At 36.9% G+C, this 20181-nt stretch overlaps 1 protein-coding gene across 7 annotated transcripts in view; it reads left to right on the top strand.

Annotated features, from left to right (window-relative positions):
* SIAH1 (siah E3 ubiquitin protein ligase 1) overlaps positions 1 to 20181 on the top strand; it is a 77337-nt gene that overhangs the window by 28948 nt on the left and 28208 nt on the right. For 3 of the 7 annotated variants that reach the window (XM_050903779.1, XM_050903777.1, XM_050903778.1), the window contains exons 2-4: positions 14733 to 14885; positions 15562 to 15590; positions 17965 to 18083. The exons of 1 other annotated variant lie outside the window; for it this stretch is intronic. The gene's annotated coding sequence lies outside the window, so the exon portion shown is untranslated. The remainder of the gene's footprint in view (positions 1 to 14732; positions 14886 to 15561; positions 15591 to 17964; positions 18084 to 20181) is intronic. 3 more of the 7 variants (XM_050903780.1, XM_050903782.1, XM_050903781.1) reach the window with 3 other exon arrangements.

Raw genomic sequence — 20181 nt, 5'->3', positions numbered from 1 at the left:
ACTCTGATGTGGTAAATATGCCTGGTAAATCGGGAGGCTAGAGATTCCTTGCATGCAAAATGTTTGCAACAGCTGGGACAGGGAAGGAGGACAAGCTTTGTCAGAGGGTGGTTTTGAGGAAGAAAGACATTTGTGCCTGGAGAGTTTTAGTAATGAAGGAGTTTTCCTGACTAAACACTTAGTGGCACTTCAGGATAAGACTTCTGCATATGAGAGGAATGGGCATCCTTAATCTTCAAGAACAGGAACCTGGCTTGTATTTGGACCAAATACAGGGGGATACAAGCTGGTAAGTGCATTTAAGAAAGTGAAAGAAAAATAATTAAAAATGTATACTAAGTGTTCCTATGTTTTTTAAATTTATCAAAATACTTTTTAGTACTAAAATGGACCATAACTTTACTACTTGCATATTGCAAGTTCCTAATAAAGCAAATTAGGCCAAACTACTCAAGAAGGAAGTTGAAATGTAAATGAGAATCTCACACTACCTTGCTGTATGCTTGAACATATTGAAATTGAATTATTAGTTTCTTGACATGCTATTGAGTCCTCACAGGTCAGCTTCACGCTGACTTCTATGAAATCTAGAATTTAGATTTGTATGTGTACAAGCTGCAGACACAAGTAGACTATATGTTTGTTTAGACAGTGTCAAATAATTTTTCCCAAAAAAATGTAAAGATGAAATGTCTTTCCAGGAAATTGCTGTTAAATAGTAGCCTCTGTATGAATTTAATCTTCAAGAACTGGAACACTCTTGAATAGTACTATATTGTTATAGGGACAAAATGGTGGGCTATTAAACCAGTTTTTAAATTTAAATACCCCTTTTCTTTTATGTCTAGATCTCTCTCTCAAAGATATCTGATTTGTGTTGCAAAAATAAAACTACAACAAGTAACTTATGTTTATAGGAAAAAAAAAAAAATACCAAAATTGGAACCATAAGTTTAGAACTAAGTTATTACTGCTTTCACAAATGGTTTGTTGTACAGCTTTTTCAGAACTATCCCAGATAAGTATTTTGTTGGTGACAAGCTGGAATTAAATTAGGATAATACACCCTGCATTATTAAAAAAATAAAGTAAAATAAACAAAAGTATCTTTCTGGCTAAAGGCTAGTTGTCACCTTAAAGAATTTTTGGTTTAGGTTATTAAAGCACTGAATAATGATTGGCTGCCCTTGGGACACATTCGTTAATATTTTATTCCATGTAAACATCTGGATTCAATTTAGTCAAAGAACATTGTGAGTGAAAACTGGCCTCTCTCCAATGCACTGCAATAGGTGTCTGGAGGTTTGAATACTTTGTTTGCATTACTCTTGTAAGATAAAATTTACCATCAATCCAACTAATTGAGGCTCAGTAAGTGCCCTTTAATACGAAGTATCTTAAGAAAAAATAGAAAATTCAAGTTCATGTGCAGAATGCTGCTGCAGTGTAATAATCGTAGGATTCGTAATAGAGGTGTACAAAAACATTTCAGGAATCACTGCAAAGATAAAACAGTAAAATAAAGTCTTATCCTGGGTAGTGGAAGCTTTTACTCTGAATTGATTTTTGTTGTTTGCCATTTGATGTCATAACAGAAATATGATAAGCTGCTTTGCTAGCCTTTGGCAAACTTCCAATTTATTTCCTCCAAGAGTAAATGAATTTGGACCTTTATGACCAAATCAGAGAAGTACCAAGCATCTCCCTTTGAGGTACTGAATACTACATGAAACAGCAACACTGTCATGAATCCATGAAGAAAATATCCCTTGATGATCATAGTATTTATGGTTTTGTCTATGAGCATCAGTAACCATGAAGGATATCGATATCATTGATTACTTAGTGAACAAATTTAATTCCTTAAATGTAGCTGTAACTTCAAAGTGACAGGCCTTCTTGATTGAATTTAAGTTGCATGGTCAAGTTGTGTTCATTTTGCAATTTATAAACAACATGGGAAGCTGTTCCTATACGTAATAAAAGCCTTTTGGGGAGTAAGGAGATGGGGAGAGGTCTAGCTTGAACTTATGCACTCCAGCCTGTATTAAGCCTCTCTGACTTTGAGCATAAACCACTGTAGTCAATTTTCTATCCTGATTCCTTGCAATTTTGCAGTTCTTTGTGTCAAGGAAATCAAATAATCGCATTTCAATTTGTAAAATTATGATATGCCAATATCTTACAGGTTATAAAGATTAATGTTGTAAAGTTTTCTGATTGTGGAAAGTGTTACCTAAGGTTTAATTAAGCACGGTTACATCCTCACACGGTATGCAGTTAGTATTATGCAGCTGCTTAGACTTAGACACAGCAGATTGGGCACAAATCCTGCATGCTCTATCCTACTTCCTCTAGTTTTTGGGACTCGTTTTTGGGGCATGAATCAGTTGCCAAAACATAAGTGTCCTTTGCCATCGTGATGACCTAAGATATTTCACTTCTACTCTGGCTGTCCATTCATAAGGGAACAGATATCCTTTATGTTCTCTGTTATATCTAAATAATTTTTTTAAATAATTTGAAGCAGTAAATGTTTCACAATCATTCTAAACATTAAACACTATAGGTGTGATCCTAAGACCCTAGACCCTAACTATCCCAGAAGGCCAGAGGGATTCTTCAGAGCCAGCTGGTGAATCAGGCCAACTTCTAACATATTTGCTCAGAGGTGCTGTCTCACTTTCACTTTAAAAGTTCCAATGTTAGGGGAAACTGTAGAATAGTTACTAACTGGTAGGAAAGAGAAAATATAGAAATAATAATGCTCAGAAATCAAACAGTAAATATTAACACAAAGGGCTCCATATTAGATTTTTTACAGTATCTTTAAAAACTGTATGATATAGCAATATGGGTGTGCAGAACATGGATACAAGATCCATTCCATGTGCATCAATTATGTGAATATCGCTTGTCATGGATCCTATGAGGGTTTTTCTTTGAGAATTTGTTTACAAAAACAATCAGTCCAGATTTTTGAAGCATAGAAATACATTCACTTTTTGAGTGTCCCTCTGCAATTTTCCTTGGCTTGATAGAAAACATAGCCATCAAAGGCCAGTGGAAAGGTTGTTCTTGGCCTCATTCCTAGTTTGTAGTAGGTGAAGGTCCATGTGACATTGGTATCCAGATCCCTGTAGGGGGATGTGGGTGCATACATGGACTATATAAACCATAATAAATCATTTGTTTCAAACATAGTTGATCCTTTTTCTTGGCATCTAAATGATTGAGATTGTGCTGTATTTACTTTGTCCCTTCGTAAATGTTCTATTGAAAAGGAACAGATTCTTCCCTGCCCATTTCCTCCTACGACTCTTTTGAATTAATTTCTGTATTTTTCTTTCTAAGCCTTTTTCAGGTTATTCAGAGGTATAATGGACTAAGGTTCCAAAGTGGTGTGGTGAGCTGGGCAAGACCAGAGATCTGTTTTAACAGTATTGTGTCAAGAAAGCAGATACCTGTGCGCCTCAGATATTTAGTTAAAAAATAAGAACAGGACAGTTCAAAATGGTGCATTCTTTAGCTATTAGTAGCTCTTAAAAAAAAAAAGGCACAAACCAAAACAACCACAAAAAAACCCTTTCTGTGCTCTCATTTTGGTTGTTTTTACTAGTTGGGTCATTATGGAGTTTCAGGTTTTGCATTGTCCTTCAGAAAACTATTAATAATATCGGCACTGGCAATATTTCAGAGATAAAAGTAATTTCTTTTTCAAGTTTTATGCATAGATTGTAATTTTTTTTTCTTATTGAATTGCAGGGTGGTTTGGGGGGTTTTTTTGTTGTTTTTTAAGATACCAAGGTATCTTAAAGTGTTTCAGATGAAAGCCCTTTTTTCAATAATTTTCCCATGATTATATAATATAAAGAGCTCCACCAATTGTATCCATCACCATACATAGCAAAAGTCTGAAATACTAGATATGCCACTAACTACTTATTTCCCAAAAGTTAAGGGTAGAAAATGAGAATGCAAACAAGCACCAAATATGAGCTGAAGAAAACAACACCAACTACTACAATAAGTGAGATTTGAATATGACAGGCTGACTGGCAATACCACAGTAAAAAAAAAAAAACCAACATTAAATCCTCTTTGGGTGAGAGAGAACATCGGGAGAGCTGGTGGTTGTTCTTGAACCGCTACACATAACAGTGGAAGTGACAACCTTTCTGATTATTTCCTTAAGTATAAATGAAAGCAGAATAAATGGACAGAGACTCTGCGAGTCAGGTCATTTCCAGCTATAGTCTTGCTTCCCTGTATTTTGTAAAGGTACTTGAATTCATCTGTTCAGGGGATTGCCCTAGTTATGCAAGTACTTGTTATGGAAAGACAACACTTCTGTTTACACTAGCATGATGTTCAACAAAGGTCAGATGCTTCCATGCAAGCTGTAGCTTTTTATGCAAGGAGTTTGCAGGAGGTCTCTTAACTCTTGTCACTGTTAACTAGTAGCCTTAGCTATCTGCAAGAGGCTGAAAACCTTACCCATTTGGGGTTAAACTCATTGGAGAATCATACAAAACAAATAGGAGGAATTTTGTTGCCTATAGACAGGCTGAGGAGCTAGCTGGATTAATTCTCACTCCATACACAAGCCACTGTCATTTTCAGTTTTTATGGAACTTCCTGATTCCAGCACTCCCTCCCTGACAGTGAATAAAACAGCACTTAGCACATGATGTCTGATTATCTCAGTGTCTAATTTTAAATATGTTTTTCACTGCCATCTTTGTGTCTCTGTTTTTGCAGTAGCTTAAATGAGGTCAAAGATTTTGTGCCTACAACGCAGGCTAATGTATCTGAATAATCTAGTTGGCAATTTAATGTGAGATTTAGTGGTCTTCAATCTTTGTTGTGCCTCCAGGTGTCCATTGGTTTTAAAAAAAAAAAAAAAAAAAAAAAAACAAACAAAACCAAAACTGTTTGAAAGCTATATTATTGGCTGAGTGCACATTTTAGCAGACTTCTGATTTATTTATTGTATGTGACCTGGCTGTCTGTTGGAGCTGTGGAGATCCTATGAGTGCTTCAGGAAACCAGCTGGAGAAAATGTGAGGCATTCTGCTAGTATTAGACAGATGCAGGTGCAGTATTATGCAGGGATCTATGTAGTGTTTTCTTAGGAGGAAGCAGTGTTTGCTCCAGCACACTAGCCCATGTGAGATCGTTGCTTTGCCTCTGCTCTCTCCGTTTGCACACACCCCATTGGAACCATGCTTTGCAAGGTATAGTGTGAGCAAGAGAGTTTGTTTCATTTGGCTTTTGTCAATATTAACCAAGAGAAGGCTGGTATTTGCATCACCTTTCTTTCTGAAGCACAGAATCCTTGATTATCCTTTTATGTATTTTTGAGGTGACATTATCCCTGTGCTGTTATTTTTCTATATATGAATAGCACTTTTAAAAAAATCATTGTTTCTAAAAGTGGGATAAGGTATCACTTTAAGATCTTTGCAAGATCTCTCTATTTGGAGGTTTAAATTTAGAAACCTGCGCTGTCATTTAAAAAAAAAAAAAGTTGCTTTTCATCTGCTTTCCCTCTGGCTCCCAGGAGTCAGTCTCAATGTAGCAGACACTGCATTGCTATTTCCTTTTTAAATCTAGGACAGCAAAGCTATGACACTTTGAAAAGTCCTGATGTCCTTGTTAATATCTCTTTTTATTGTGAGTGAAGGTAAAGCTTACGCAGGAAGTGTCCTAGTTTCCAGTTCCTAATTCCAGCAGAAAAACTTTAGAAAACAGAAGTTTGACAGCTGCTTGTATTGATATATATTAAATCACAGATATTGTAGTGTGTAAAAGCTTGGTGCAAGATGGAGGAGATAAAATGCAAAAGTATGACAGTTTATGATCCACTCATAAAATATTCTACTGCTACTTTTGAAAGAATTTCAAACCTTTCACAGTCATTTAACTGAGATGCATCTGTCTGGTACATGAGCGCTAGAAACCTTTTAATGGCTCTCCGGCACCAGAAGGACATTGACATATTAGAGTTAATTCAGCAAAAGGCTGCTAAGATAACCAGGGGGTTGAAGTACATGATACACAAGGAGAGGCTGAGAGAACTGTGTTATTTGAACCTGAAGAAGTGGAAACCTTATTGCTCTCGACATCTGCTTAATGGGAAGGTATAGAAAAGACAGAGGGTGACTCTTCCCAGGGGGTGTACAGCTATAGGATGAGAGACAATGGATGCAAACTGGAACACAAGAAATTACAATTACATATGAAGAGAAATGTATTCACTGTGTGGGTGATCAAACACTGGAACAGATGCCCAGAGAAGTCATGGGATCTTTGTCCATGGAGAACTGGGTAGGACAAAGCCCTGTTCTACCAGATCTACTTGCACCTGCTTTGAGCAGGGGGTTGGACCTAAGTTGGTCTGTATTTCTATGACTGAGCAAAGCTACTACATTTGATGCTGGTTTTGCCACAAGAATAGGGCAGTATGTCTTTCATATAAAAAGCTTAATTATTTTTATAGTTTTTCTGAAAATGGGGGACTCCAGATGTACCAGCTATGGATCACACTTCCTTGTCCTCTCCCTTCTTCTCTGTACTCATGCAGCATTAATAAAAATTGGACAAATGATACAGGAACAAATGACAGGCTAATATCATAATGCTTTTGCGCAAAGGGTTTGACCTAGCCAGCAGAGCATGTTAAAACCCTATTTGTGTGTGTGACTTTTGGTCCATGGTGAGGAACAGTGGGGTCATCAATGGCAGTGTTTTGAATTCAGCAGAGGAAAGACCCAATGAATTTGAGTTTTTAACTACTGATGATAGGAATATGTGCCTCACATAAATTCCCACTTCCACCCATTTCATATTACCCAATGAAAATCTCTTATAAATATGTACATGCACACTTTTTTCCTAAATTTAATCTCAACAATGTTTTTAGCTGCTGTTGCTGCAGCAAAGACTTAATTCAAAAAATGCAAGTGAATAAAAAGGAAATAAAATTTTCCATTCTGATGCCTGTGCTCCTAGTTTTATCCACTGTCCAGTCAAAACCAGTTACCCCCATTACTGCTGTGAGAAGCAAAGCTGGGATAATGGTAGTCCTTCCCCATTGACTGCAGTTCTTAGTGTGTTTACAACTCGTGCTAGAGGGAAAAAGTTTTGCAAGAGTCTATACCATTATAGCTATTGCTTTCTGAAATGAAAGATTAATGGCTCTTACTTTCTTCCTATAAATCACTCCTTTTAACTCTTCTCCAGTATAATTGTTTTCTTCACCTTTTCTACCACTCAGCAGTAGGGAAAGTTTCAGACAGTATCTACAAACCTTCTAGAGAATCAGCAAATCCTACAAAAATGTTTTTACTGGAAACTGAAAGTATAAAATGTTCAATGAACTTCTAAGGATCATCCACAAAAACATACACATAATTGCCATGTAGCTAAAAATGTTCCCCCCCGTCCCCAAAAGAGGTAGTGTTGTAACAAGTACTGGTGCTACATTTGAAGAGGGGAATTTTCAACTCAAAAATTCTTTTTATTTATTTATTAGATTAGCATAACCTTTTCAAAACTGTTTCACTAACACAGGCTATTAAATCTGAAAATAGGAACTAAGTAACTGGGAGCCTGAATGTCACTGTTTTAAAAAAAAAGAAGTTTATTTGAAGAAAACTTAGTGGCTCTTGGAAGAAAGTTTGTTTATGCATAGTGGGGACATTTTTATTATGGGACAAATGCTGTTTTCCTACATGTTCACTGACTTTGGTGGGACTGCAAGAGTGCTACTGAATTCCTCAGGAGATGATTTTATCGTTTTATTGATGTTATCTGTAAGTGCTGTATATATAAAAGGTTAGATTCTGATGTCTGTACTGTGATTATACTCTGTCCTTATGTAAGTTAGGAAGTCAATATGGCAGTAGAAACAGGAGGAGGGAAAGGGTCATCATTTTAGAGTATAGCAGGTATTTAGAAGATGGCAATAGTATTAAAAATGAGAGTGCAAGAAACAGAGCAGAATGCCTGCCTTCAAAGGAATAGTATCTATGTGACGTGCTGCAGTTTTTTGTTTTTTAAAACTAACATCTGTCAGAGTACTAGCAGTGGGGGAAAAAGAAGTGGAGCTAATCAGGCTGTCTGGGGGATTTTCTCTTTCTCCAGTACACTTTCAAAATAGAGATGAAAAGATTGCTGATTTCCACAAACCAAATACACCTCTATGCAGTCCTACTAAATCAGCAGAATTGCATCATGATCTAGTCATCCCTGCAATTTGGACTACATAACACTGAGTTCAAGGTGCTCGTGTATCAGGGGAATAGATATGTCACCCTTGGAAGATACTGGCATGTCAGCTAGTTTGATTCAGGGTCACAAGTTGACACGGAACACTATTTGGAAGGCCTTCCTTTGGGAAACTTCCTCCTGAGTATGGGAGTTCAAGAGGAAATATTAATAAATGCATATACTAGAGAGGGCAGGGCATACTTTGCTGTTCTGCAACATGAGAAATAAAGGGAGATCTATCAATTGCTGAGAAAGCATGTTTTGGGAGACTTCACTTTTGATATTTTTATTTCTGCACATACTGGGATACAAAGATTAATTCTAGATACCTTGTCAAAATTACATATATGTGCTTTAGAAAGTATATGCTACTACAGAGGCTAATCATAGTATATAACTCTATGCAATGTTATATACCACTTATTAGGCATCATATAAATAACCCTTCTTTTAAGCAAATTTTACCAATATTCCTTGGAACGTAGGCCAAGGAGAAAGGATGTAGCTGAAATAAAAACATTAAGGTTCTGAAGGTAAAATGTATAGAGTAGGATCTAGTCAGACAAGACGGTAAGTGAGATGGACACAGCTTTTGCTGTGACTTGGGATAGAATTTAGCTTAAAGCAGGATGCAGCTTGGGATATGTGGCCATGCTCATGTAAGAGTGATCCCAAAGCCCAGATTATCTCTGTTACTACACTATATTGCTTTTGAAAGCAAAGTGGAGGAAGAAAGTAGATATGGTTCCACCATCTTTTAATCAGTTTATTTCTTAGGATCAACCAAACAAATGGCAGGGACTTCTGCTGTGTGTGATCTTTCTCTGATACATAAACTGGAATTGCAACTTCCTGTGCTAACTGCCATCCCTGTGCACCTACATAACATTGCTGTCTGTGGCAACGGGCTTTGACCCATCCATACTCTGCATACTGACCTTTTTCACAAGCTGACTATAAAGAAATTAAAATAGCCTGTGTATTCGGTTCTTCTGGCCCCTTGCATGGGTCAGGATAAGTTTAATGGCTGCAGCAGGCTAAACTCAGGTTCTGCAAATGGAGTGTAATGCCAGCAGGGGAAGAATGGTGGAAAACATTTAGCAGCAATTGAAGCACAGTTGGCTTATGCATTTCAAGATAAATTAAAGGTGTTCTGACAGCATCTGGAGGTCCTCTTAGGCGATCCTAGAATCTCTGAAAAATAAATCCAAGTAAACTCTAGGCTTTAAGCTTTTTCTGCAGTGGACTGTAGAAGTGCAGTGTGTTAAAGATAGCAGGCATTTTCATCGTTCTCTCTTATTTTTATCCTGTGTGTATCACATTATACAGCTGTCTGCAGTTGGTGATATGAGCAGAATACATTGAGTCTATTTTCTTAAGAAGCATTTTATGTTAACATATTCTATCTCATCACTAACTTTTAAATTATGTTGTTTCATACTTGCTAGAAAGCATTTAATACTATTTTAATATGCAGATTTCTAAATATTATTGTTTTTCTTAAATCCTGATTCACACTACAATATCTTGATGGTGTAATAATCTAGATTAGGACCTGATATTTACTCTGCTTGGCTTTCCAGTTAAATGAGTTTTATGAGATTCTGCCCTCTTTCAGCTGCTTTTCAAGTTGTCAGCTTTCACACCACTGTCCAGTTTCTACCAATGTGATGAAGGTAGAGTTTTTTTCGTACTGTATTTGTGACAGTAAGTGATCAGATGCCACAAGTGCTCAAATTTCAGACAGGAGGCTGGACTTGATTGGTTTCACTGCTTGCAGAGTGAATGTTTGTTAGTAATTATGTTTTCTTCTCATACCAACAAAATATCTAATATAAACACAGTTGTACTAGGTGTGGAAGTATAGCTAATATAACTTGCAAAATTACTAAAAGGTGTAACAGCTCAGCCTTTCTTTCTAACGGACCAAGCCTTGCCAGGACTAAATCTTCACTAATGACATAACCTTTGCTAATGAGGCTTCAAAAATATCTAGCCAAATAGTGCAAGATCTTACGTTAATAATAGCGCATAATCTGAGGTAGCTAACAGTTCATTATAGTGTGGCAGAAGCTTGATGGAATGCTGACAAATGGGTAGCAAAAAAGACAGACAATGTTTCCAGAAAATGTGAAGTGGTGACATTGTTTTCTATTGTGGATTTGACTCAGAAGATTGGAACTTGACTTCTGGCCTTCATATCCAACACTTGTTGGCAGCATATCACTGTGTAAATAAATCTGTTTAGTTCTTTTATTCTGGTTAGTTTCCCAGATCATGTCAAAGTACATGAAATACACGTTAAAAGGAAAATACCTTTTATCTTAATAATAACAATTAAAAAAAAAATGCTTTAAATATTCTTCAGTCAGACATATATAAAATGAAGAAATATGCATTTGATATGGTTATATTTAGTTTAAACAAACACTCCTACTTTCTGTGGGAAATAATGGGAAATGTTATCTGTATCGTAACACAGCTGAATATTTCTGCTTTGTATGATGCTGAGAGATTAGTTGTTCTTGCATGGCATACTTGAATCTATCCTGGCTTAAATTTTGAACCCCTGACACCCACTCCCCCTTGTAAAAAGAATGCTGGAAAAATACAGAAGAAATACAAGTTGTATTTTGGGGGAAAATCAGAATTGTGAGATGTGATTTGGAGACTTTGATGACAGATGGGCAGATAAAGTTCACTTGTAAGCATTTTCTTGCATTATAAATTGTAATACAAACATTGGCAATCTCATAAATTTCCACTATAGAGCGATATATTAATTACAGGATGTGAGCATGTTCACTTGTAACTAGACTGATGATACAGAGAGAGGGAAAGATGATTATTATAACAAATCAATACAGAGAGTTAAAATAAGATGATAGCAAGTAATATAATGCTCACAAAGTCTTTGTCTTGATGGATACTGCCTCCATGTTCCCTTGAAAGCTTAAGAGGGTATGCTTTTTGTTCCTGTACATTTCAACTCTGACTTACATTTGAAGATTTATGTTACGGCCATCGTGTGTGGGAGGAACTTGTTAGTATGACAAACATGTTCTTTGAAACATCACTGAGCTGTTACCCAAGAAATTACTAATTTGTATTGTGAGCTGTTCTATTTGTAGGGGCTGTAAGTGCAATGTAGCCAGAAAACTCTGGATCTGTTAAACTGGAGAACACTATTCCATAGAGTGGGAAGTGATTACATTATCATAATCTCATCTTCCTGTGTAAGCTATATGAAAACATTCCCTCCATCCCTCATGATTAATTTACAGATATGCAGTATATTTTACCTCTCTAGTAATGAAATTATTTCAGATCTTACTGTGGATGAAATTAGATTGTGGTCACTGGAAAGGAGACCACATTCAGATTATATGAAGTCCAAAACCTTATTATTTAATCATTTGTAAGTTCATCAATTGTGTTTTTAAAAAGAATATTACTTTCCTATTTAAATTGTGCTCTAGGCAAGAGGTGCAGATGCTACCACTGTTCTCTGTTTCTCAAGTGATGAACCTAATGCAGATTTGCACCACCTTGAACAGAGGTCTTAGAATATAGAGAGAGCATATATGGTCTATCCTGTACAATGTCTTGCTCTAGCTTAGAAAGTCTCTTCTCACTGTGTAGACTCTTATACACTGTTCTGCAAATTGGAACTTGCCTGCAAAATCCCCATATAAAGGTTAGTAGGGTAAAGTGAAAACCTGAATGTTGACGATGATTTTAATTTCCTGCTGTGCATATCCAGATATACATGTCAGTGGTCCTTTCTATTTCTTCAAGTTCTCCTTGTTTCTCTTTTATCTAGTCAGCTTTTCAGTAGTATGTAGAGGGTAAGAGAAGCAAAATATGATGGATTATGCAGTAACTGAGGGAGTTAATTCATAGCCACTTAAATGTATGGCTTTAAGATATATTATTCCCCTTCTTATCCTTTATTTAATTCCTGTAGAGAATTAAGGGTATGTGCACAGTTAATAAATTAAATTACAGGTAGCAATCTCTTTCCAGTTGAGAGATTCAAAGACTTGAGCAATTAGTCTGCCTGTTAGGCTCTAATCACTAAAGCCATGGAGATTCTAACACAGGCTTTGTCAGAAATTCTCCTGAAAATGGAAAAGGTTTAAAGCAGTTCTCTTGCCCATGTTTAAGTAAAGGAATATAATAAAATAGAACTTTTCTTGAGGACTATCAACAAGTACCAGGGGAGTGCCCTGAAGATTTGATGCCTGACAAATTGCATCTGTGTTGATGGAGATCAAACAGGATTAATGCCCAAAACTACTGATGAAAATCGTAAAATAGCTTAACACTTTCAGCCCTCCTTTACCAACTACTGAAACCTGTGGGAGATTTTCCATGAATTATAGCTCAGAATGTTGGCAGATGTGTACAGAAGAATTATGACAGTAGTTTCCATTCTCTCCATGAAACTGGAAGTAGGATGCAGAGTATCCATACAGCTTTTTCTTCACCACTGCACCATCATCAGAAGGACAGAAATATTAATTTTAAATGCAATGTATGAATTAGCCTGGGAGATCCATTTGGCTATAGCTCAGCTATTCATGCTTGGCCCCCAAATCCTTCTGTGTGTCTGCTGTGCAGACAGTAAAGGGCTGTGCTCCCACAGCACAAATGGGGTACGAATGTTTCCTGCCATTCACACAATTCTAATATAGTGGGAATTCCAAGGCCTTTTATAAGCTGGAATCAGTCCTGTGTAAGTTAATATATGTAACTCTGTTTATACAGAAGCATAAGCATATGAAGATCTGCTTCTTTGGAAGATGAAACTCAGGCTAGACTTTCAGCAAATGGGGAAGGCCTAACACAGTTTCTTCATGAAGCCAGAGATATAACAGAAGCAATAATCTAATGTTTTCCCAAACCAGAGAGAGGTCTTCTGGCTAAAATGGATCTCTCCTAATGAAGGTCTTGCATACACCAAGCATGAAAATTACTCCTTAGAGCCAGTAGAGGAATACAATGAAAGGCAGCAGATGCTCTTCTGTGCCTCAGGATATAAAGTAACGAAGAGGAAATGGTAGGACCCAGAGGAAACAGAAGCTTTGTCTTACTAAAAAACAGTGGAGAAAAATCAGTAAGGCTTCTCTGTAAGTAACGTTATATGGCTGATGTGGGCACCTCATGAAAAATGGAGTGTATAAGTGAATCTATGTGTAAGCCAGTGGTGATGCCAGGGGATTCTTCTGTTTAAACATGTAGCTGGCGAATGTGAAATGCTTTCCAAAACCACATTGTGAGGATTGATTCTCAGTACCATAATTCACTACTACTCAACACATACAGTATGTCAGGAAAAAAAAAAGCTTTATTTCTTAAGAATCTGTATCTGCGCTTCATAATAAATGAATGTATTCTGGTACTTCTCTCTGCTGATGTCTCTCTTGCTAAAACATTTGTGTGGTGTTTTGGGGTTTTTTTGTTTGGGTGGGTTTTTTTTTTTCCCTAGACAGTGACTTTGAGAATATGATCCCTTTCTGGGTTCCTATGCTTCTGGTTTGTGTATTGCATCAAGCAAATAAACCATCCTCCTTCTTAGATCCATTCACAGCCTCTCCATTACTGTCTTACCTCTGAATGGTACTGAATGGTTAAATCCTTCCTCCAATAACCTCAACACAGTAGGATCCATGCCTTTTTAGTTAATTACTCAATTCAAATATTCACATTTTTCTGTGCTACTCCTCATGCTTTGGAAGAGGGTTTTGCACACCTGCAAAACTGTTACTTTCATTCAAATCCCAGTAAGCTTTTGCCTCCCCCCCGCCCTTTTTCTTTTTTGGTCATGCCTACAAAATAGAGGATAAATATCAGGATGTCAACATACTGTAACTATTTCCTATATTGCTAGCTTTTATTGTCTTGCCACTCTCTTTTGTCCGTGTTCTCTTTTCTCTCTCCCATCTTATACAAAAGTCTCTGTGGGGCAGGAAGTGTCCTTCTAACTTGATGTTCATTGAACAACTGGCATACTGAAGCCCTGGCATATGATTAGGATTTATAGGCATGGGTACATTTAATAAAAGAAGCATTACCTGTGTAACTTAGCCTGGTGCGAAACTGGACTTCGTACTATTAAGGCTATGTAAAGGGATCTGTGATCAAAGAAAGATCTCTGAAAATCCAGTTGACATATTTTTACCTAATACACTTTAGTGTCTTGTAATTTGAAGAGGTGGTCAGTTGCAGTTTGTATAGAAGAAAGAACTAAATTCAGCCTTCCATCACAGAAACTGAGCCAACTGCATGTGGGCTGTGTATGTACGCCTTAGCCAGGGGGCTTGCTTGTAGGTAACTGTTGTGATATCAAAAGGATGAGAAGTTGTCCATCAGCATTCTAATGTCCTGGTTGTTCAGGAGGGTTACTCCATGAATTACAGTCATGAAGAGTTGAATTTTTCCTGGTCTTCTTGTAGGTACTGCAAGGATAGTGAATCAAACATATCAGTCGTCGTCTTATGCACACATGAAGACAAGGAAAAATTGCAATTGGGGAAGTGCAGTGACTAGTCCATCTTCCCCCAGGACACACAGAATCTGCTCTTGGGAACAGACACACAGGATTTCAGGTCCTATTTACTTTTCTTGTTAATTGTCTGAATTCAAGGTATCCTAGAACATGGAAGATTGGTAGTGTTTGTATTAAATATTTACAAAAGGCAACCTATTAGAAAGGGTATTCCCAGATTATGCTTGTCTAGATGAATCTTGGTAGATTACTAACACAGTATAATGCATACGTTATTCATAGTTTATGTTGTAGATAATATCCTTTTGGTGTAGGAAAAAACATCTGTCAGATCTCCAAAACAGTAAATTATATTTTTCCATTAGCCTTGTAACTTGTCTGTATGGGTCATAGTGTGTAGTTATAGCACTTGGTCTAAGCTAATCTCTGCTGGTGCACTAAAAAAAAAAATGCATACAGTAACTGATCTGAAAAGCAGAGAAACCAGCATTTCTTGGCCTACTGGCTGAAATTAGTTAGTTGTATAGTGTTTTAACATTCTTAAGTCAGATCACGATATTTACATCTCGGTGTCATTGCAACTGCAGTTCAAAACTCAAGGTAAAAACATGATAAACTGAGAATGGCTTAGAAAAGTGCCTCACTTGGACCAAGAATTTTAGGGGCAAGATTCACTTTTTACTTGCTTTTTTCCTCCATCAGCACAAGAGATTGAAATTTATAACCTTCCTGCTTAATTTGTATTGATAATCTGTAGAGATTTATCTCCTTTCTAGGATATGGTCTTTTCACCATCCTCTTTGGGGTGAGTAGCTTTTGGAGATTGTATTTTAAATATGGTTACAGGTTTGACCCATGCAAGCTTAGGTTGCTGAGACCATGTATTTAGCAGTACTGACATAAACAGGTATCCCCCCACCACCCGGTTCTTATTTGTGTTGGTTGTCAGTTTGTACTGTATAAAAACGTGTTGAAAAAAGTTTTGCATAATAAAAGGATTTTGTTATGGTTTCATTAAGCACCATGTTATAACAAAGTTACAAAACTTGAAAGCTACAAAGATAAATTAAATTTAAAATAGTTTGTGAGGATTTATGATAAGCATGTACACACTTCAGAAGGCCTCTGGCACTAATAAGCCCCAGTGTCTACCCTCTAACTAGATTAAATTCATTTCCACTAGAATTCAGCAGGTGCAGCAGCCATGGCTTGTTTTTCATTCCCAAGGGCTACTTTCTCCTTGATAGAAACTCCAGATACCCTTTTGCTTTTTAATGTCTAATTGTTAGACAGCAATCAGGAAGGTGACAATAAAATTGGGAGTTTATGGCAAACACCAGTTAAAGGGGGAAAAAAGTTAAGTGGCCATGGCTTAAAGTAGTTTCTTCATGGACTTCCTAACTAAGGAGAAAAAGGAAGATCGGCAACCCTGAAAAACACAATGCATAATTGAAAAAGTTTAACCTGAATAGTGGAACAAGCCTTTTCAAGAGAGAGCAGTCATTGTAAAAGGAAGCTAAATTGTCAAAATTAAATTGGAAATGAGGAGGGGTGGCAGATTTAGTAGTTGGAATCAAGAAGTTCTTTCCTGTTTTCCAGGAATACACTGAAATTTGTCGCTGCCTCAAAAAAACCCTCCACAACAATAAACCAAAACTTTGGATGCAGCACTATAGGAGCTCTATAGTCAACGATGAGGAGAATTTTGATAGGGTAAATTAGTTGGATTTTTTGAATGAGCTCTAATTCCTTGCTAAAAGCAGTTTTACAGCTGCTTTGATCTGCAGCTGGGGAAGATTCTGCTTTGGTTAGTTACCATGATAGGTCACATTCCAGGGCTTCCCATTGTAATACACTTCTAAGGACTGTTTATTGGAAGCTCATGGATGAAATTTATTGATTGTGAAAATTATTGTCTGTAATGTGATAACTAAAGGGACAGACAAGTTTGTTGAAACTATTGGAGTCAATTTATTTGAAATTGGTCCCTGAATAGCGTAGTTTAGGATATATACAGAGATGATTGATTTTATTGCTGTGGCAGTAGCTTTCCCTACCACTCATCCAAAGTTTCTAAATGTGTAGGATGCCCAACAGCAAGAATGGTTCTGCAGCAAGAAACTCCCATGTTCTAGAGCTTATGTTCTTCTGAACAAACTAGGGATTTTTTCCATTAGCACTCTTCTCACAAATTTTTAAGGAGCATGTGTTACAATAATATATTAAGAAATAGCAAGATTGAGACTGTGACACACCTCTGCTTGATATGATATACCTTCAATTGCATATTATTTAAAATAAGAAGATGGTGATATGGTAGGTTTCCCTAATACTGTATATAGGGCCATGCAGGCAGACAGGGTTATAGTATTTTATCACGTCTTGAAGTGCCTCCCTGGGGTGTGCCTGTTGGAATCCAATCCTGTCTGCAGGATCCCTGTGATAACGGATGCACTATGCAATGCTTCTCCTCATCCCCACTGGGCCAGCCAGGGCAGGATTTGCTCCGTAATTGTGAAAAAGAATGTGTATTTCACTGTGCAGATGTTCAAATGATGTGCTTGCTTTCCTTCATTTAGAGAGAAATAAACTTTTTAGCAGTATCACAGTGAACACAGGCACAGCTTGCAAAGGATTTCTGTTTAACATCTTACTGAATGTTGTTAACATGTCACCCAAAAATACTTTGGAAGATGATATCTTTATGCAGCTGACATGCTATAAATTTTCTCTCAGGCAGCTCTGTAAATGTGTGATCTTCCCAAGAGCTTTTCATTTTAAGCAAGTGCGCAAAATAATCAAAACAAGTATGGATTTATTTATAACTACTTAAGAGATTTTACATTTAATTTTGGGCTTACTTTGGTGTATATGCTTAATCTTTAATGAATCAAGTCTAATAATTTTTATAAAGAGAGTCTTTCACCTTAGCCAGGGAGCTGTCCTCTCCACACAACTGAGAGAAATTAAAAAAAAAAACCAACCCAAAAAACAAACCAACAAACAATAACAGGAATTAAAACCCCAAGATCTTTAGAAGGGAAAATTATGGTGACATTATTGATGGTCAGTGTAACCATGCTAAGTGGGATGGCGAACCTATTCTTGTCATATTACATTCTTTGAATTATCCTGTTGCAAACCAGGCTGTGTTTTAATTTTTTTTTTTTCCTCTTGAGACCAGGGATAACACTGTTATAATGACCTCACTGAATAAAAGGAAGCCTGCGACTCAAAAGCTTTCCTGTGCAGCACCGGCAATCTAGGGAGAGGGCTGGAAACAAGAGGTGCTACAATGGTAAATGATATTACAGTAGGAAGGAAAAAAGACTTGTGCAGTATGAAATAGGCATTCGTATCAAAGAACATTATAATGCCTCAAGCTTTCTTTGTACTCAGGTGTGCAAAACAGAATGTTGTCTTTTGTAATTTTCGCTCTTCTCTGGTAAATCAGAAGTGTCAGGGATAATGCATGTAATCGGATTTCTTTGTGGCTGACAGCCTCTTCAGTGAAGTGCCCCCTCCGATTTTATAATCCTCATTACGCTCAGTGGTGTCTGCTCAGACTAACTCCCAGTAAAATTAACACGAATGTTACATGACAAAGGATACCTGATAATAAATATCCTTACTTTGTACTGTTTCCAGAATGCCTGATGTTAGGTGTTATATTTAGCCAGTACATGATTTGCTGATGTATTTCTGGTGACAAGACTTTGTTGACAATGATAATGATTTTTAAATGCATTTTAAACACAAATAGGAATGTGAATAAAGCGGACCCTTGCTGTACTGTATGATCTTGCTGCATTTATGTCTTGGTGACCACAAGAACTCTGCTGAAAATTTACTAACAAAAGGAAAAATCAAAACTCCCCAATCACCCTTCATTTAAAGCTGAATGCAAACCTTGCTTCTTTGTCCAAGCTTCCCCACAGTAGTGCGCTCATTCTTACTGATTCATGCAGAAAATGAAAACCAGGAGACTTTTTGTCCCTGTTTGTATGGACAGAGGAGGAAGAGAGGAAAAAAAGGGCAGAAGCATGACCATTTTCTTTGGAGGTGTTCTCAAAATGCTCTTTTTCTGGCAAATGTTTGTGACTGTGTTCAGTCACAGGCCTGAGTACAGTCAATAAGTAAAGTCTGAACAGGGGAACAATGCAACATTCATGCATACTGAAAAAGCTAGAACTGTAGGAACTGGTAGACGTGGCAGGATCTGAGCAAGGTGTTAATCATGTGCCTCAGGAGATTGGTTGCAAGTATAGAAATGGGGATTAGTGTGTGCTTTCTCATCAGAAAACTTGAAGAGCAGCCATGAGCCTCTGTCAGAGGTATTTCACAAAAGCAAAAAAGGGATTTGTAAGCAAGGAAAATGATGTCACTCTCGTTTTCCCTCCAATATGTTCAAGGCAACTGTTTCATAAATAGATAGGCTTATGCCAAAGACATACCTAAATCCTATACGGGTCTCCTGATTGAAACATTTTAGGAAGGCTCAAAATGTTGGCTGTTTGCCTGAACCATGAGTAACAATATAATGAAACAAACTGTAAGAATTTAGATAGGAACTACCTATAATGTACTTGGTGTGGGACTATGTTTGTATACCTCCTGGAAAACTAACTTATTTGTGCCAGCTACGGGTGTTTGCCTACACTGTTTGCTGTTTGTTTCTGTGTTAAACTAAAGATGTGTTGAGTTTGGTTCAGAACTTTTTATAGAATGTTTAGGCTTTAGCTGGCACCTGATTATTTGTATATACAGATTATCTGTCAAACTAATTCAGATTTGGTAATAGTCTCTGACTTTAAAAAAAAAAAAAGGGAAAAACCCCCTGTTTAATGGACGACTTATTACTTGATATTCTTTCTAATTACCTATCGCTGTCCAGTTATGTTGTTCTTCAGGGCATGGTGTAAGACTAATTTCTTCCACCTAGCCATAACCTCCCAAAAACCTTGCCAAAAGAAAACCCTCAAAAACGCCTTATCTTGTTCAACCTTACAAACATTCAAATTTCAAAACTAGAAACGTTATTATGTGTGTTTCACACTATTTTTAAATCAGTTTTTTATCTTGTAGTTGACTTACTGAATTGCCAAGTAGTTATGAATTTATTTCTGTATAGTATCATGTGCTACACGTCCACAGAATTTTTCCAATGTTATACCATTTTAAATGTTATATAATTACACATCTCATTTTCTACTCAGAAGGAGTTAAATGAAGACAGCATATTTACATAGTAAGAACTGGATGATTCAGGAGATTTTAATTGGTTTTAAAGGTTTTTAAATTTAGTTAGCTGGAATCTAAAACAGGTCAGGGCTGACTGGAATTGTATTTTGTCTAATGACTAGTTATGGATTCTTGCAAAATAACTTTGATAGTCT

Source organism: Gymnogyps californianus, chromosome 12, assembly GCF_018139145.2.
Source record: "Gymnogyps californianus isolate 813 chromosome 12, ASM1813914v2, whole genome shotgun sequence".
In the NCBI taxonomy this organism is placed as follows: Eukaryota; Metazoa; Chordata; class Aves; order Accipitriformes; family Cathartidae; genus Gymnogyps; species Gymnogyps californianus.
Note: the sequence above shows the minus strand (reverse complement) of the source record. Positions and strands in the feature narration are given on the sequence as shown.